This window comes from Pezoporus occidentalis, unplaced genomic scaffold (assembly GCF_034315485.1).
Source record: "Pezoporus occidentalis ecotype Australia unplaced genomic scaffold, CSIRO_AGI_Poc_V1 ctg144, whole genome shotgun sequence".
In the NCBI taxonomy this organism is placed as follows: Eukaryota; Metazoa; Chordata; class Aves; order Psittaciformes; family Psittacidae; genus Pezoporus; species Pezoporus occidentalis.
This window is the reverse complement of record NW_026913252.1, coordinates 591238-607641: the sequence shown is the minus strand read 5'-3', so window position 1 is coordinate 607641 and position 16404 is coordinate 591238. Positions and strand designations below refer to the sequence as shown.

The 16404-nt window shown below is 49.8% G+C and overlaps 1 long non-coding RNA gene across 1 annotated transcript; it reads left to right on the top strand.

Moving 5' to 3' along the window:
• Positions 1–3946: 3946 nt before the first annotated feature.
• LOC134159287 (uncharacterized) lies at positions 3947–14049 on the top strand. The gene is made up of 2 exons (XR_009963100.1): positions 3947–4253; positions 13554–14049. It is a non-coding gene; the product is annotated as an uncharacterized LOC134159287 (long non-coding RNA).
• The last annotated feature ends 2355 nt before the right edge of the window (positions 14050–16404 follow it).

The window sequence follows — 16404 nt, the reverse complement described above, 5'->3', positions numbered from 1 at the left end:
CTGCACAGAGAAGTGTGAGCTGGGTTGTGTTTCTTGGCTGGGCTTTTGGGTGTCTGCTTTGTGGGGTCATTCCCCTGGGACAAGCCTGTCTGATGAGGTGTGTGCCCAGCACAAGGGTCTGCACACCTTGTCTGAGTGGTGTTTGCAATAGAAGCCAATTCAGCACTGTGCTCCTGCTCACTGGTGCCCTGCTGGCTCATGCCACTGAGGAGGGCAGTGGAGCTGGTGCAGGGCCCGGAGCACAAGTGTGATGGGGAACGGCTGAGGGACCTGCGGGGTTCAGTCTGGAGAAGAGAAGGCTCAGGGGGACCTGATCGCTCCCTACAAGTGCCTGAGAGGAAGATGGAGCCAGGAGGGGCTGGGCTCTGCTCCCAAGGAACAAGGGATGGGACAAGAGGAAACGGCCTCAAGCTGCCCCAGGGCAGGTTTACATGGAGCTGAGGAACAATTCCTTCCCCAAGGGAGCTCAGGCACCGGAACAGGACGGCCAAGAGACCCTTCCTGTACGTCTCAAACCCACTCAGGGCACAGACGGAGCCGGCAGCGGGGCAGGGCCGGGGTCCTGCTCCGGGGAGCGCGGATGCTTTCCCCCGTTGCCCGCCCTGCGGCCGCCACCCTCACCCACCCTCACCCCGCACCTGCGGGGCACGGCAGAGGCCGGGCTGGGCTCCCCGCATCCCCCGGGAAGGAGCCTCACCCGCGGGAGGTCCCAGGAGCCGGCCCTGTACAGAGGCACCGAGCTGCAGCCGCAGGGAGCATCCTTCACCGGCGCAGCGCAGCCGGGCTGGCGACGAGGACCACAGGGACTCCAACCGGAAGGGCTCTGCTGGGGAAGACATCTCTGGATCCATGGGCTGCCGAGCCTATTGCTTTGTTTCCTTCTTTCTGTCCTTTCTCCTTTTCTACTTCGGATCTTTTGTAAGAATAAGAACCTGCCAAGGCTTTTGTTCCTGCTGACACGGTTTTAGGGCAGTTTACAGCAAAACCAGTTGTTTCAGTTTTTCACCTCTGGAGGGCCTGTGGTTTCTCCTATGAACCGTGCAGAGCCGTGGTAAAAGATCACACGGGACAGCAGGCTGCTCAGGGCAGTGCTGGAGTCACCGTCCCCGCAAGTGTTCACACACCGTGTAGCTGAGGACCTCAGTGCCATGGGCTAGTGGTGGCCTTGGCAGAGCTGGAGAACGATTGGAGTTGATGAGCTGAAAGGGCTTTTCCAGCCTGGCTGAGTCTATGATTCAATAATAATACATAAACTGCATGTGATGCCCCCAACAACAGAACAGCAGTATGTGCCTGTGCCTTGACATGGACAAAGCAGAGCAGCTGCTGAGCACACCGAGGGAGGTCAGCTCCGGGGAGGCACTGGGATACACATGATGCCAAATGCCACACAAGAAATTCCAAAGTGATACAAAGAGGGCATCTGAGGGGAATTAAAACTCCTGAATTTTACTAAGAAATAGGTGGAAGAACGAGATGAAGTGGGGAGATGTAAGGTGGGGAGTGGGGAAGGAAGAGGGAAAACCAATAGTGAAGATGCAGTGGAGCCGAGCCACAATGTGGAGCACTGAGGGGGAGCTCCAGGCAAAGGCTGGAGGAGGCAGCAGCAGGACCCTGGCCCCTGCCTCTTCCAGCTGGGGACTGCTGCTGAGGATGGGTCCTGGTGAGGGAAGGGGCCGCAGGGGCTGGCACTGCCATGTCTCTCTTCCCAGAGTGCCTGTTTGAAACATCTGTAAAAAGTCCATTTCCGTATCAAAGCATGTTTGAATTTGAGCTCTCAGTTTGATTGATTTCAGTTCTTCTGCATCTGCTAAATAATGACACAAACGTTTTCAGAAATGCCTTTCTAGCACTCTCTAAACACTTGGGTTTGGGCTGTAACCAGACCTCCTCCTCCTCCTCTTGGCCCCTGCAGCCCCTGTCCAGGCAGTGGCAGCAGCCAGAAGGAGAAGGGGGACATCTCCCTCCTCCTTGTGCTCCACTGCAGCAGAGCATCTGTCTGGGTGCAGAGGGGTTGGAACTGAAGAAGCTTTAAGGTCCCTTCAACCCAAACCACTCTGTGAATTTCTCCAGTGCTAAAGACCGAGGCTCAGCCTGGAGGCAGTCAGCCACAGCTGGGTCTGAATGAGCACAGAAGCAACCCTGCCCACGTGTGATGCCCATGTGCAGGCTGTGCTTTGCAGAGCTGCTGCTGGAGCTGGACCAGGCACCCCAGAAGTGACCTCTCCAGCAGGTGCCCCTCTCGGTGGGAGCAGTCTGGTGGCCATACGAAAATGTTGGTATTTCCTTTGTGGAGTGAGGGCTCTAAAGGTCAGACATCCCTGGGCTTTACTGGCGACGTTAACTGGGGGACGGTGGTTACCTGTCAGAACAAAGGCCCAGCTTCCCCAGCACCCTCACCTCCAAAAGCAGCCGAGGGAATGGGTTGAATTCAGGGAGAGCCTTGGCTGCACTGCTCCAGCCCACAGGCTGTGTCTTGAGGGGCTGTGTTTAATAATGTTGATAGGCTTCTTTCCCCATGAATTTGTCTAATTGCTTTCTGTGTTTCTGGATATGCATTTGCTGCTCTCAGCCAAGGAAAGGTTAATGAATTAGAGCCCTTAAAAGCGCCTAAAGGGTTTGAAAGGAAACAATTCTCTAAACACAAAGCCTCCTGTTCTCATTCTGTCATTAAGAGCTGAAGGATTGTTTGGAGGTTGGTGGTGCAAGTTTGGGGACTTCAGTCCTGTCCCCCCTGCCCTGCCCCATTTCTCACCACAGATAAACTGGGGTGGTTTCTCTGGGTCTGCCCAAAACCTGCTGTTCCCATTAAAGCCATTTTGTGCTGTGCTTGGAGGGGTTGTTTCTTCATACTTATCTGCTGTAAGAGGAGGAGGGAGGGTTCGGAGTGGGTTTATTTCAAATGTGTAGCCTGAGAAACAGCAGCTGCTGGTTATGGATGGGTTTCCCAGGGCTCAGCAAGTGAACGGAAGGAGGAATTAAGGGATCAAAGTTTGGCATGAGTGGAAATGATCAGCATGAACACAAACCTGCTGGAGCAGAGGCGTTCTGAGGAGAAAGGTGGCACTGCTGGTGGAGCCCTGTGGGTTGGGATGTATGGCCATGGAGAAGGGAGGATGGGAGGATCCTCACTGTGCTCCCCCCATGCTGGACCAGTTGTGCCGATGGGACAATTCAATATGTGCTGCCAGCCCAGGGATGCTCTGTGGGTCCTCTCACACCACCCATGGGGGCTATGCTCCCTCCCATCTAGGCCAGGAGAGGACATGTGGATTTGGGAGAAGCATGGCTTTGCATCTGCCCCTGCATGAGCAGGGAGGGCGATTGTGCCAACAGTGCACAAGGGCAGCAGGAGGACTAAAATGGTACCTGGGGACCATCCCCTCTGTTCATGGGGTGTTGCATTGAGAAGCAGCACTGGTCTGTGGCTCCTGGCTGGAAACACTGGTGGCTCTGGGTGACAGCGGTGCCTGGGGAGCAGCAGAGCAGTGTCCTGTGTGGGCAGGACTCTGGGGACAGCTTCTGCAGGAGACACACTGGTAACTACTCAGCTCCCAAACCTGGAATTCAGGGGTGTATTTAGGGCAAGTGGGTTGAAACTGACCACCAGGATTGAGCACACAAGCTCTAAAAGAGGAGCTTAATGATCTCCTGGAGCCTCCCACATCGGTGGCTGTAGTACTCTGGATCCTGGAAGAGGTGGTGTAAACCCTGTCTTCTCTATGTAGCTGTGGGGAACCTCTGTAACATCACCTCTGAATTCATTCTATGGTGAGGATAAAAGACGGGACAGGGGAGGTTAGACACTGCAGTGGGTGCCTCATGCTGGACTGGGAACACAGCGGGTAAAGCCCCAGCATCAGTGTAATGGGGTGGTGCCAAGGATCCCCTGGAGGCCTGCATGCATCCAACCACCCTGATCAACCTCACCTGGGACCTGCTCCCAGCTACCACTGACCTCCAGCCCTTTGCTGGGGCTGTATTTAAGCTCAGACTCCTACTCCTCTTCCTTTCCTTGCCTGTGCTGTGTGAGTGCTGTGCATTGCCGTGCTCCTTGGCCTTGGCTTCAGCACTGCTTTTGGACCTTCTCCGTTGCTATGAACCTGTGTGGTGGTAGTCACTGCCCCAGAGCTGGCTCTCCTTGCTCTGGTACCGAGCCCCATGTTGGTGAGGTTGCCGTTCTCCTTGGCTCCTGTCTCATCTTCCTTTACAGAGCAGCCCCCTCTTGCTGCTTCTTGATGCTTTATCCTCAGGTAGGTCAGCTTTTGGCTTACTCTATTTTATTGTTTAATGCTTTTTATTGATGGAAGAGCTTCTATCAAGACACAGGCCAGTTTCTTCCTAAGGTTACCTCATCTGCTGCTTGCACACATGAGCACCCACGCCCCAGCAGTGAAAATGGCAGTGCAGATGCTGGGGAGGGCGTAGGGGTGTGTGCAGGGGGAGTGGGGCTGTTGCTGAAGTGAGTTACTGCCAGAGCTCCAGCAGTTACAGGTGCCCTCAGGACCATTTCCAGAGGAGCAGTGTTTGTGCAGCCCCTGCTCTGCGGGAGCTGGTTGTTGCCCAGAATAAAGAGATGCTTATACTCAGCTTTTCCTTTATGTTGTCTTCCTGCTGTTCCCAAGCTCTGGAGGCTGTGGGTTGGCTGTGCCGGGCTGCTGCAGGATTTAGGAGCTGATTTTAAGGGCTCGGAGTGAGATTTTACTCTCTGCTTCCAGGTGCTGGCAAAGTTTTAAAGCACCAGAGGCTGCCTGCGATGCACTCTGCAGCACAGCTTCTGATGGGGACACTGAGGGATGGGTACAAAGAAAAAGAGCTGAGGAAGCACAGACTGGGGAAATAAAGATGAACTAAAGGAAGGAGAACTGTGATAAGGTGGCAAGAAGCTAACACTTCACCAGCTGCATGGTGCAGCTGGTAACCCAACACAGTTAATGGGATGCTGCCTGCTGCTAACTGAAAGGGCTGGGATCTTTAAATAAGTACTATATTGACAGGCAGGAGGCTGCTCTGATGGGGTGCTCAGTCCCCCCAGCTCTCCCTGTTTCCCCTCACAGTGCTTCATTGAACCTGCTTTTCTCCCACATGCTGTGGCTGCTCTCTGTGAGCAGCAGCACTCCAAGGTGAGTGTGAGCTGTGGGGGACATGGTGTGCTTCCAGCACTGCTGGGAGCACTGGTCCTGCTCTCACATAGATGGCCTGAAGGAGGAAGGTTCATGCAGGATGCTTGGGCACATCTTGGCCAGGTTGATCGAGTGCAAAGCACCCTTGCTTTGGGTACGGACCCTGGGTAGGCCATTGTGCTGCTGTGCCTCTGTGAGACCCTCTCTCATTCTCAGAGGCATGATTACCCCTCCAGTGTCTGGTCTCTGATGCATGTTCCCTTGAATGATACCCACAGCTGCTTTATCAGCTGAAACCTCATGGAATCACAGCCTGGTTTGTGCTGGAAGAGACCTTAAAGCTCATTCAGTTCCAACCAGGGAGAGGGACCCCTTCCACCAGAGCAGCTTGCTCCAAGCCCCTGTGTCCAACCTGCCCTTGAACACTGCCAGGGATGGGGCAGCCACAGCTTCTCTGGGCACCCTGTGCCAGCTCCTCAGCACCCTCACAGGGAAGAGCTTCTGCCTAAGAGCTCATCCCAGTCTCCCCTGTTTCAGTTTGAACCCATCACCCCTTGTCCTGTTGCTACAGTCCCTGATGAAGAGTCACCTTCCAGCATCCTTGTAGCCTAACCCTTAGGTGAGATGCTGGTGTTCTTAATTGGGATGCTGAGTTGTTTTATGGTAAACCTCTGTGGCTTTTATTGCTGCATTAAGGTGCTGACCAGTGCTTGTACCAGCTGTGAGACTGGCTGAAGTAGCTGTGCTTAATGGCAGGGAAAATCCTTCCTGGCAGGTTCCCTCTGCTCCTCTGGCACAGCCCATAGTTCTTGAGGAAAATGAAGAGCCAGGAATAGTGGCCAGGTGATTGAAACCGAAGGAAGAAGTTAAGAGTCCCAGCTGTAATCATAAGAGTGCTGAGCACTTTGTTCCACTCCAAGTGTGATCAGTCCAGACTTTATGGCTCCTCCATGCCTTGTTGTAGCTCATATCCTCCTCCTGTGCTCTGCCACCAGCTGCAGAAGCAAGGGGTGAGAAGAGCTGGGAGACCAGTAATGGACCAGCCAGAGCAACTCTGCTTCACCTGAGCAGCTGTTTAGCTCTGAAGTGCCACGGTTTGATCCTCTCCATGCACAGTTCTTGATTTTAACCCACTTTTAACGTAGTTTCTCTCCAGCCCTTGTGGCCAAATACGGAGTTCGCTTCTCTGAGCCAGCTCAGGTGGCAATTCTGTTTCTGCCTTTCCTGGAGCACTGATTTTCTGTGTGGAAACAAGACAGGTTTCTGCTGTCAGAAAGGGGTTGGCAAGCTGAGCTGCTCACAGATTGCAATGTGCTGTGGGTTGGCCTCCAAAAGCTGGGCAGGCACCATAAAAGGTTCCTCCATCTCAAATCCAGACAAACGCTCCCAAGGGCTTCAGCCATAGGTTCACTAAGTGAGGGGAAAAAGGTTGTTACAGTGCACTGGAAGGTTGCTTCTGCACTGGAAAAGGTGTTCCATCATGAGGGATGTCTGGGGTATGGGTGGAGATGTTATGAAGTGGTTGGGGCCGAGGGTTGCTTTGCCCTGTGACTTGGGAGGTTCCTGTCTCCCAGCACTTGCTGTAGCTGTGGAAGCCTCATGCCACTGATAGGAGCAGCAAGAGAGATGCTGGTTGCTGAAGGTTGCCATGAGTGAGCACCAAGGTGACCACAGACTTCTCCTGCCCTGGTGTAGGCAGGGGTGGAGAACTGCGCCCAAGCTGAACCTGGAGAGGAGCAGGGCCACCTTCTAAACCACTTCCAAGGGCTTCTGGGGGAACCAATGTGATGCCAATGTTCTCCTCCATCCACTGCATATCCCCTTCTGCTTTACACATAGCTTTGAAAAGTGCTAGAGCCGCGTTGCAATAGATGGTAAAGGAGTGCAAAACCAGTTAAAGTGATTTCTACAGAGCTAGCTCTATTTTTAGTCACAGTTTGATAAATGAATGTGGGTAAAACAATGGGAAGAGTTTGTGCTTTCTCTTTTGTATGAAATTCAGAGGAACCTTGAAAAACTGGAACAGCTCAGGAGAAGACTGAGTTAGTACTGAGCACAAAGGTGTTTTCTGCCTGAAGAGCAGGCTCCTTGCACGGTGTCAGGGAGAAGTTAATCTTAATTTCCTTCCTTTATTTCCCTGCTTTGTTGGAAAATCGACAGAAAATATGACCTAAACCACAGGTTTCTAGCTTGCATGTGGGGACTGTAAGGGTTCTTCCTTGGGAGTCTGTGCTTGCTTGTGAAGAGTTAGGAGCCCTCTGACACAGTGCTGGGAGATGCTGCTGGATGGATCTTGGGTAGTACAACTGAACTCTGCTAAATATGCATTATATTAACTGCTCTGTGCTTTGTGAATAGCCATTATGGCTGTGTATTTACCATGACAGGTAGCTTTTAAAGGATAAGAGGTTGATTTGTGTGTTCCTGACTCTTGGGCAGAGATCAGAGATTGAAATTGCTCGTGGACAAACTGGCCCCCAGAGCTGCAGGGTCAGGCTCTTGAGTGCAGAGCCAAGCTGGGAGGGTTACTCAATCTGAATAGCTATTCAATGGTTAAGGAAGATCAGCAGCTTCCTGGTATTCCTTATTATAGCTGCTGTGGGAGTTATAATTAAACCTGCACTTCGAAAAAAGAACTCCCTTAGAGTCTGGAACTAGACTTGATATCTTTTTTCAACATATTACTTGGAGTATATGCAGGTATTGGCTCTTTGCTGCAGAGTGTTTGATACCCAGCAGGGTTAAATGGGAGATGTGCTAAGGGATATACCCCGGGCAGAGAAGCACAGAGGTCTCACCTTGGACACTGCTTAGCAGGAGGGGTGTTGGGAGAAAGGCTGAACATCACTGAATAAGAGGCTGATATGGTCTCCCCTCTGTAGAGCAGCAAAAGGGGTCTTCAGGGTGAACCAGGTGAAGCGACTGCTGAAGATGTGGGGAAACGTCTGGTGGATGCAGATGCAAAATGTGGATTATTCTGTTAAGCTTCTGCTTCATGGGAAGTGTTTGAGGGCTGGGTTTGTGCTGACAGGGTAAAATAGGGGTGGGTGGGAAGGTAAACTGCTTTGAAATGGGACATAGACTTGACCTAGTCCCAGCTACATCCTCAGCTGGGTTTAGAGAAGGTTTTCCTCTAGGTTTTCTCAGGATCCTTTGAAGGAGAAGCAGTGGTACTGTACTAAGGAGAGCAGTTGCTTGAGGGATGCCTGTGTTTTGACAGAGGACCCCCGAGGATGAACATCCTTCTCAGTACACTGAAGGTGTTCCCCTGCAGCCCCTCAGGAGGCAGATTATCGCTGTGCATGGACGGGTCCCTTTGCTGCAGCAGCTGAATCCTATGGGGATGAGCCTGGAGTGAAAGCCCAGCTGGAGCCTGCAGTGTCCGAGGCGAGACCTCGTGTCCAAGCCCACCCAATGCCGCAGTGTCAGAGGGATGTTCTGAGCTGTGCCCCGCAACATGCCTCTTCCCATCTCCAAACTCACCCCACCCTGCAAAGAGAAATGCCTCCCTTGTTGCAGCGCTCACTCACCTTCAGGACACTTGCTCACTCTCTGCCAGCTTTCAGGCGTATGCAAATGTAATTAATTTGTTCTAAATTAATCTTCAGTGCACAGGGGAGCAAAAAGACACAACCTTCCCTGGCTTTCCCCAGCTGCCATTTATCCTGGTGGTAGTATGGAATAATAGGACTGTGAGAGCATTTCCTATACACCTGTGCCATTGTGGAGGTGTGCTCGGAGCTGTCTGCATGGCAGGATAACCGCTGTACCTGCTGCTGGCGGAGCTGTCTGTGTGAGCAGGAATGCCTCGCACCCTGGCTTGCCCAGGCTTCAGCAATGTCACTGCTGCATCACTGAGGGAGCTCAAGTGCCCCTTCAGCCCCCTCCCTGCTGGTGCATAATTGTACCTGGGAAGACAAACACCATCACAGAATCACAGCGTAGTTAGGGTTGGAAAGGACCTTAAGATCATCCAGTTCCAACCTCCCCGCCATGGGCAGGGACACCTCACACTAAACCAACTCACCCAAGGCTCTGTCCAACCTGGCCTTGAACACTGCCAGGGATGGAGCATTCACCACTTTTTTGGGCAAAAGAGCCCATAGCATGATTAGGGTTGGAAGAGACCCAAGTTTCAGACCTGTGGTGGTGCAGCTATGTCCCAAGCTCTGTGGTGGCGTTGGGAATGCAGCACCATTAACTTTGGGAAGCTTCAAGAGCAGCGGGGTTTCGCCTTACTTCTGTTTCATTTGTCTCTGGCCACTTAGAAATATGTATGTATTGGTAGGAGCTGTGCCAAGCTGCTTGTGTGTGTAAATCATGTGTTTAATTATACATTAATCTACATTAGAAGCTTTTTATCTAGAAACCTCAAAGCAGTGGGTGAGGGGAGGAGGTGCGTGGCTGTGGCGGTGTGAATGTGCAGAGCATCACTGGAGGGATGCAGATATCTGTTCCCACATCATGTGAGGGGCCGTTGGGGATGACCATGGCCTGTTCCCAGGTCCCTGGATGAAGCTGTGTTCCTCTGTGTACCAGCCTGGCTCTGGATTACAAGGAGACCTGCTTGACAGCCCAAGAGAAAGTCAGCCTCTTTCTTGCTAGTCCCTGCCTTTGAATACTCACTCGCTGCCCACCCAAAATCCTGTTTTCCCTTAAAAAGGTGTATACAGACGACAGTGTTTATGTGTCTGCACTTGGCAGTCTGGTCTCTGATGGATCTTTCCAGTGTTTTCAATAGATACACTCATATGATGTTAGAGGTTTGTTAGCCATCAGTGGCCAGCAAATGGTCTACCAAGATCTCGGTTATGCTGCTATCAATTGCACACACTTGTGGCAGAAAAAAGCGGCTTGAATTTTAGATTCAGCTAAAGAAAGATTAATGGGAAATCAATGTGTGTGCTGTAAATTCTATTTAGTTAATACGCACAATGTTTTAAGAGTACAAAATAATAGAAAAGCAGATGGGGTAAAAAGACAGTAATTGATGGATCACCTTTGATTTTTGTAGGGAAAATAATCATGTGTAACTCCGAGATGAGGCACTTAGCAAGCTGCCGTCACGTTCTGCAACGCCCCTAACCATTTAGTCATGAAAATCACTGTTTTCAGTGTACCTGAGGGGCTGCACCAGGGAACAGTGTAGTACATTTATTACGGAGTCTCAGAGATGTTGTACCTGAGGAGCAGCTGAGGAGGCTGCAAATGTGACTTGTAAAATGCCAGCCTTGTGTTTGGTTGGATGTGGGTGGTTTGTGGTGAGCCAGCTCCTTCCTGTCACCACCAGTGAGTGTCTCATAGGTGGCAGGACTTGCTCTTCTTAACAAGTAGGGAAAAACATATTTAATTTGTACAACTTCAGTGGGTTACCAGACCTTCCGGGCAATGGTCTCATTAGCTCAGGATACACGAATATCTCTCGAAAGGCAGTGCCATGTCCTAGTGATCATTCCTGAGGTGATTTATTGGATGAGATCTTCACCAAGTCCTTCTCCATAGGAAGAGGAGGGATGGCTGATGACAGCATAAAGGTGAGATTCTTCCAGACTGCTCTTTAATCTGTGGCTGGCTCCAAGACCTGCTTGGACCCATTGCAATGTCCAGCATCCTGGGTGTTTGTAAGCAACTTATGGCAGTTGATGGTAGGAAGACTTCTCAAATGCACAGATGCCAGGTCAGGGCTTGATTTGAATTGCTGTAGAGCCAAAGTCCCAGGAAACTGTCGGCATGGGATGACCTGAACACCTGAGTAGCCCATCCTGACTGTCTATTGTACTCTCTGATCCCAGTGCTGCTTCTTATCTTTATGCCCCTGCTGGCACCAGGCTGTGGCTGGATGCTGCAGTGCTCCCTTGCACCCATGCAGCAGCAGTGTGGAATGAAGGTAGGCTGAAAATGGTACCCCAAAGGAGCTGCTTCTATTAAAAATTGAGATACTCTGAGATTTTCAGGCATGAGAGCAGTACTGTGCAGATGTACTGTGCTCCTCCTGGAAAGGCTGCTCTTCTCACTGAAGATTGATTGCTCTGCCTCAGCATGTGTTATTAAACATGAAAAAATACAAGAATGCAATAGAATAAACTACTATAAACCCCCAAAGATTTATGCTGGAGCTTTTCCACCCAGCTTCTGTGTTTGTTTTACTGCTTACTTAAGGGGCTCAATTCTCTCTGGGAAGAGGCAGGAGGCAGAAGGTGTGGAAGAAACTTGTCACCTAAATGACAAGGCACAGTGCTTCAGAGAGGTGTAGTGCCTGCTGGCTGTGGGTGGGAAGGAAGAGGGATGGGTTTGGATAGCAGCAATGGGGCAGTGCTATTCCGGCAGTATTCCTCTTAGTGCATGTGTGGCAGATGAAGGTCCAGGTCTGAGGATAGGTGGGGCATGGATGCTCTTGCTACTTGAGTGCTTTTCTGGTTCCCCAAAGACCTCAACATCCTGCATGTGTTCCCCCTGCCAAACCTCAAACAACAAACATTAGCAGTTCCTAGAGAAATAGATACAAGAATAAGACTCTCTTTGGAGCTTGTTTTTGGTTTTGTCTTTATTTTTTTTAAGTAGAAAATTTGAGCTTTAATGCAATTCAATAGTCAGTAAGATCTCAGAGTTATGGATGTCTCTTGCATTCAGTATGCTCCTTGCTGCCTTAAAACTGCCCTGGGCTCTCCAGGCAGTCTGGAAGGCAATGTGCTCTTTTTCCACTGCAACACAGCCCCACACCACTGGGGTCATTTTGCCCCTGCAGTGCCTCAGTCTCAGGGGTTCTGTGTGGGATGCCAGTAGGAAGCGGGGATCTCTTGGGTAAGCAGTGGTTCTTTGTGACAAGTGGATTTAGGATGAAGCAGGGAGATCATGGGCTTGGGGGATGCTTGCTGCTGCAGTGGTTCTGCTGGCACCTGAATCAGGAAGCATTTTGCCACAAGAGTGGCATTTTCTAGAGGTGGAATTGCAGTGAGAGGAGGGTGATTCCACTCTGGGTCTTTCAGCCTGGATGCACAGCAGGATCCTGAGCTTCTGATGCCGATGGTGCTTTGTTTTGGGGAAGGCACATGGGTTTTTTCCCCAGTGTGCCCTGAGGCATTGCCCTGCCACTGTCCCCATCAGAGCTGGACGGTTTTCCTGTTTTCTCACTTCTCCTTCCCCAAGAAGCACCAGTGATGCTCTGGCCAAGCAGTGCCTGGGGTCCCCAAATACAAAATGGGGCTGGGGGCTGTTCCCCTTCTTAGGGTGCAGCCAAGTGCCAGGGACTTCAGATGTGAACTCTTTGGTGGCACAGCTTTGCTAGGCTAAAAATGTACGCAAGGGCATCAGTCAAGCCCAACTGATAAGAGTTAGCAAAACCAAACAAGTAGTCAACCTAAAGGACCTTTTGTTCCTGTTAGTGTCATCAGCAGCTGGATTTTGTTCTGTACCCTCCAGATTTCCACCTTTTTCACCCAGCAGTCATTTTCCTTGGGTTATAAAGGTGTTGTTCTTGCTCTATACAAATACATCTCTGTCTTTCAAAGTTTCACTTTTAAAAATATACTTAATGACAAAAGAGCATAGAGTAATTTATTGAGGCTCTTTCTGCTCTGTCACCAGGGAGATACTGAAAGAAAAGCAAGTCTGGCATGGCAAGAAGGTGGGAAGGCTGAGGGAGAATTGGAATGGGAGATGGAACAGAACAGGCAGAGGGAGGTCAAGAAGCAATCTGTGTGTGCATACAATATGTGTCCATAACATGTTTCTGTGTGCATACATTTACATATGTATACATGCACATATAAATACAGGTCTGTATGAATGACAAACCAGCTCAGGAGTTTATTATTGCTGTTATTGGCAGGAATTTTTTCCTCCTTTGCCTGAATATGAAAGAAAAAAAACCCCTACCTTATTGTTCCATGCCATGTTGTACAAGATGACAGTACATAGGTTAAAGGAAAAAAATGCATGAAATTGGATAGATATATAAAGGTCCCTTGGGTGTTCAGTCATAACTCTTCATAGCTGGAAGGCAGAACAGACATAAATATGCCTGATATAACCAACTGTTTTACATACAAATGAATGCTTGCTTTTTATTTAGTTGACAATATTATTATTTCAAATCCAAGGAGAATATTAAATGAACTCCGTTAGGCATCTCTATTAGGAGTGATCCTTGATCTCTGAACTGACTGTACTGCTGGCTTTGGGCTCCATGCAGGGCTGTATAAAGCGAAGGGATATCTGCACATTTGTACATTGTTTCATGGCATGGGGCAAAAGTCACTGAAATGCACTCAGTTCTTTACAGAAAATGTGCCTTCCCCGTAAAGCCCCACTGGAAAGTAAGGAAAAAAGGAAATAAATGGGTTTATGGTGGCCCATACTCATAATTACGGGGTTAGTACAATGGATGTCTACTGAGCTAGCTAAGTGCCTTCCCCTTCCTCTGCCTGGCAGCAGGAGTGCACTAAGGTGTGCCAACTCTAAAGCACACTCTGGTGCTCTTCCCACTGCAAATGGAGGCAGAAACCACTGCTTTAGTGAACCTACCTGTGGGATAATGTCAGAGGGACCTTGGAAAAGGCTCTGTGTGCTGCCAGTGCTGAGAGTAAAAGGGAGCTGTAACATGGGATTTCCCTGCAATCCCACCCGGTTCCTTGTAATTACTGGCGGTATTAAAACCACAAATCAAATAGCTGCTTGTTCCTTCTGGTTGTCCATTGACTGCAAACCTGCAAAGAAGCACTCGCTGCACTTCACTGTGCAGAGAAATGCTTTGGAGTGAACACACAAAGGCCAAGTAAAGAGATGAGGCTTTCTGAGCGTAACTAATTTGATGAAGAATAGCACTTACCAAGGAAAGGCGAGAAGTGTTGGCTTATTGGTTTTATACAGCTTCTTCGTAAGCCATTTGTATGTCCCTGGATAAGCAGCATTAAAGTGACTCTAAACACTGGGGTGTTTTTGGTGGCTCACTGACAACTGCTATCAGCGTGTTTTGAGTGCAGAGAACAGCATCTCTGTTTTTCTGGGAGCTGGGATTGTGGCTGAGTCCGTTCTTTTGCTGGTATCTCAGGACAGCTTGGCTTTTTGGAAGCCATTTAGTAAGGTCTGTGGCTCTAAGGTGCTTGAAGGTAGATGAGTTATGCAGGAGATGCCCTCCCTGGTGTGTCTTTTCTAAGCACTTCCTTCCATTCCCCAAGCTTAGTTCCAGGCTATTTCTTGCCTCTTTGGGTGCACAAAGCAAAACCCAGCTTAGTTTGCTACAAGTCCTTGGACTCATCTTTGCTGCTGGCTCACATGAGCTCTGGAAGTATTGTAGCTATTGAAATGTATGTGAAGGGAAGTTTAATTTTAAAACAAAGCCTTCAGATGGAGCCAACCAGCTCAGAGGCTTGTACTTTAAACAAGAAAAAAAAAAAAAGAGAAAGAATTTGCATTTGAAAGCAAATCTCCCTTATTCTATATTAATACGGAAAATTAAGATTAAATAATTATGGAGCACTGCAGTATTCTTATTCTCTTGGAGCTGAGAAGCTGAAGTCCAAAAGTGGAGAATGCTTCTGAGTCTGAAAATCCCACTACTTTTGATTTCTGCATCTACATTTAATTTCTAATCTACATTTTCTCTTCATTTCACACCAGTAACGCAATGGGAGGCCTCAGTGCAAGCAGGTCTGTTCCTGGGCTGGGTGCCCCGATAGTGAACTGTGGGGGATTTTCTTTCCCCTTTCATGGGCTACGGAGGAGAGAGCTGGTGGTAACCATAGGGAGGTGCCATCTGCCAGCATGGCTTTGAAAGAGGCCCAGGGCTCTGAAGCTGCTGGCGTGGTGAGCAGTGTCCCTGTGCAGCCTGGCTTTGCATCAGTGCGAGGGGTGAGAGCTGGGGTGAGAGCTGGCGGAGCAGAAAGGCTTCCGACCAATATGGTATCTTTGAACTGCAAATGAAACAAGAAGGAATAGTGCACTTCCTGCCCCTGTGAGGTTTATCGCAAAGCCAAAGTTCCCTTGGAATGATGGTATTTAAAAGGAGTCCAATCAGCAAGGGGGTGGTGGGTGCTTGGCCCCACAGCAGAGCTGTGCTCGTGTGCTCCTTGGCCAGCTGCTGCTCTCAGCCAAGCCCAGGCTGGGTGGTCGTGGCAGTGGCAGCAGATAAATGTCTCACAATTTATTTTGGGAGTGAATTGTAATTAAAAATAACCACCAAACAGAGAGCACAGGACACAGAGAACCTACAGATGCGTTTGCAAGTCTTTTCCTGCTCTGCTTTCAAATACTGCTCAACTGGAAATGTTCAGGCAGCTAAGGGGGTTATCTGTTAATGGGTGAGAGATGGCACTGCCTGCTGGGATGCCCTCCTGTATGGGTAGCAAAGCTCTATAATAGTCACATTAGGAACACCTTTGATGTCCAGCTTTTGCCTCCATCACTTTCAGACCAAAACATTTCCTCAGCCTTAATGATACCTGGTATGAACAACAGCACAGGCCAGAAGTGCCTCAGGTTGCTCAACATTTTGCCTGTCTGTTAAAAGTAGCTGAGGACCACAGGGTTTACAGTCACTTGTGGATGCCCCAACCCCAATTTATAAGCTTTTGTGCCATCATGGCAGAGATTCATCCATACCTCAGACCTCCTTCATTCAGGTCTGCTGCACCATGGACCCTCCCTCTCCTGGGTGTTACTCAGGTAGCTTCTGGGGATGTTTTATCTGAAAAGCTCATATTTCCTGCTGGAAATGCTGCAAAGCAGCTTTATTCAGCAAGTTGTAAAGAGCTCGTGCTAATGGGTAACATTCTGTGCTCCTTGTTTAATCTGTCAGCCACAAATAAGAAGGAAAAGAAACCCCAGCCAGCGGTGGACAGCACTGGCTCTGTGGAATGTTTGCTGGTGTGGGAAGCAATTGTTCCCATGACTTCAGTTTACAGCTCCAGAAACCAAGGGAAAGAAGTAAAAGCGCTGTGAGCTTTGTGGCTGCAGGTAGCAATTTGCACAGAGGGATGGTTGGGAGCTTTGTTCCTTCCCTAGGAAATGCTTCTGTGAGCCCCTAATCAGCAGCAGCTTCCCTGCAATGTGCCATGTGGTTAACTGCAACTGAACTTATCCTCTTTGATTTGCTTTTAATGTGCTCCGGCCGAGCAGAGACGTGAGCCTGTGCAATGAACACAACTGCAGCCTGTTTATGCAGCAAAGAGGAATATTTTCTTGTGTAATGCCCTGTATCCTGGTGAAAACCTCACTGAGCGGGTGCTCAGGGACTTGCTATTCCAGCTCCATATCTTCTATGGATGCTATTTGTGTCTGTTGG